This window comes from Etheostoma spectabile, chromosome 10 (assembly GCF_008692095.1).
Source record: "Etheostoma spectabile isolate EspeVRDwgs_2016 chromosome 10, UIUC_Espe_1.0, whole genome shotgun sequence".
NCBI lineage: Eukaryota > Metazoa > Chordata > Actinopteri > Perciformes > Percidae > Etheostoma > Etheostoma spectabile.
In genome coordinates, this window is record NC_045742.1 from 5,313,524 (window position 1) to 5,315,792 (window position 2,269).

Genomic DNA, 2,269 nt, shown 5'->3' on the forward strand with positions numbered 1-2,269 from the left:
AATGTTAGCATGCTATTAAACTAAACTGATTTTTAGCTCAAAGCACTGCTGTGTTCCAACCTCCCAGAGCTGCTAACCACGGCTGTAGACATTTATTATTTCCATAAACATTTTATTCACCACCTGTCTCAGAGGCTAATTTGGATAAGGAGCACATATTCCGGCTTGCCTGTCACTTTAAACTACTGAAAGCCAAACGAAAATACTAAATGTGCATGATGTGTTTTATTCCTGCTGATTGCACATGCCCAGTACAATTACAGATTCAGAGTGTAAACCTTCCAATTCACTGCCATTCAGACCGAATGAAGAGCAGGATGTGATAACACGCTGGCCACCAGCTGAATGCAGCTGCGGATGGAAACCCGAGGCCCTGCCGCTGACTGCCTGACATTTAGCAGCTGCCATGATTGCTGTAAGGCAGTTGTTGGTGACAAATGCTCCTTTTGATTTGATACACACAGCTCTTTTTGCATCATCCTGCCATGGGACACAACTCCAAATAGCATACAAGGAAGAATCATTTAAAACATTTTTATTGGACAAAAGGATGAAACTCAGTGTGCGCTCAAAGACCTTTTACTTGATGATGTGAGTAAACTGGCTTATGGTATCTCTGCTCTCCTCTCAAAGCTACTTTGCAGGATGCTTAATCTATTCCACTATGTTATCTTCTGCAACACAAGATTCAGACATGTTTACTGTATATTTGCCTGGTGTTGAACAGGCGGCAGTTTCTTTTTTTGGCCACAACAAGACCATATTTACACCCCAAAATACAGAGCAACGTTCATTTGAAATGTTGTATTTATGGCCTCCTGATGGATGTCCAACATATATTCTCCAACTCCTGAGATAAAATATCTGGCTCTTAAGCTGCTTAATGCTGCACTATGTCCACCAGCTAGTCGCTAACTGTGTCTGTCTGCTGTTTGGTGCTGGGCAGGTAGTAAACAGTGGGTTCATCAGTCTATTTTACTGTAAAACCACCACAAGGAGCTCAAAGAAGCTAAAAAGCTCCATAAAGATACAATGTTATTGAAATCTTCATCAAGCTATTCACTCATATAAACTGTGATTTCAGTCATTGCTACAAATATAACTTGTGATTAATGGTTGTTGCGGCAACATGAAATATAGAGTTTTGTACAAAAGGGGGTGTGCAATACTGTTAAGATGTAGAACAACCACAGGTTCTACTAACAGCTGGGTTTAGGAATGGCAGTATCAAACTGCATGATGAAAAGAAATTGATTCAAAGGTGTTTCAATTAAATAACTCACAGCAGCATCAGGGACACTTTTAAAGGCATTTATTGATGAAATACACACTTAGGTTTTGACAAAAGCTTCTGTAGTTTTGTACGTAAGAAATTCTAGCCCCGTTCTAGACCCAAAACTTGAATTCAATGTGGCAATGGAAACCAGTTCATTACATGTGCAATAAATAACAATAATACAAAAGGAGGAAAGGAAAAGGACACCTGAATAAGGGCCTGTGTTAACCTGAAAATAAAAAATAAAAAGAAATTGAGAAAAATGTCACAGAAAAAAAGTGGGGAAGGATAGAAAAGAGAGAGAGACGAGACTAAAATAAAATCCAGTCGTTTTGTATTTCGGGTGCATTAGTGTATGTTCTGAGATTTCCTGGTCACCCTCAGGACCAGAAGGCATTTAGTGACCTGAGGAACTGACTGGAAAAACAAAAATAAAATTAAAGTTCTACGCTGAAACCTGCAACCATCTGAGAACCGTGTATTGCACATCTTCCTTGCAAATACAGTAACCACATTGCCAGATTCACATAACGTGTTTGTTTTTTTGACCTAAAAAAGAAGACGCCTTTGTGTCTGTTATACACAGACGGACCATTGCGTAGCCTTTAACACACCTGGAATAATACAAAAAGGGAATTCAATTGCAAATTCATAATTTAAACAATTTTATGAGCTCGGATTTAGGTTTCACAAAACAAAAATAAGAAAAATACAAATTTGTGAGCTAAAAGGAGAGCAAATCTCTTTTCAATAATTCAAAACTACTGCAGAAGTCACTTTTTCAGCATAAATAAATAATAATTAAAAAGAAAACTGGACAGATTTATTGACGATATCTGCTATGGCTCATGGGGGCACGCCACTGTGAGGTTTGGGAACCGTTGGCCGATTTCCCAATTCGTTTTGGAATTACTGAAACCAACAATCTCAATTTAGCACTTGTACCCAAAAGTCAATGGGAGTCGTTTTCAACCGGAGCACCTCTGAACAACC

The 2,269-nt window shown here is 38.7% G+C and overlaps 1 protein-coding gene across 2 annotated transcripts in view; it reads right to left on the reverse strand.

The window, feature by feature from the left end:
* Positions 1-1,297: 1,297 nt before the first annotated feature.
* Positions 1,298-2,269, reverse strand: part of pcgf3 (polycomb group ring finger 3) — a 63,962-nt gene continuing 62,990 nt past the window's right edge. For both annotated transcript variants that reach the window (XM_032528202.1, XM_032528201.1), the window contains exon 10: positions 1,298-2,269. This exon is cut by the window's right edge and continues 6,274 nt beyond it. The gene's annotated coding sequence lies outside the window, so the exon portion shown is untranslated.